The sequence below is a fragment of the Mus caroli genome, chromosome 3, assembly GCF_900094665.2.
Source record: "Mus caroli chromosome 3, CAROLI_EIJ_v1.1, whole genome shotgun sequence".
Lineage (NCBI taxonomy): Eukaryota > Metazoa > Chordata > Mammalia > Rodentia > Muridae > Mus > Mus caroli.
The window spans coordinates 109,779,590-109,780,004 of NC_034572.1; positions in this window are offsets into that span (position 1 = coordinate 109,779,590).

Here is a 415-nt window from a genome sequence, read left to right on the forward strand (position 1 = left end):
TTATGTACTTTGGGAATGTGGTGCTGTCAATGAAGACAGAGAAGAGGTGTACAGACCACTCAACAATGAAATACATATGGCATGTGCATTGTGGGAGCCTGTTTAAGAAACTTGTGAACTTACTGTGAATTACGGATTGGGCAGATTGAAAATGTTCTTCCCACCAGGTATTCTTCTATAAGAGTTGGAAGAAAGAAAGCATTTTCAACAAATGGTGCTGGCACAACTGGTTGTTATCGTGTAGAAGAATGCGAATCGATCCATTCCTATCTCCTTGTACAAAGGTCAAATCTAAGTGGATCAAGGAACTTCACATAAAACCAGAGACACTGAAACTTATAGAGGATAAAGTGGGAAAAAGCCTTGAAGATATGGGCACAGGGGAAAAATTTCTGAATAGAACAACAATGGCTTG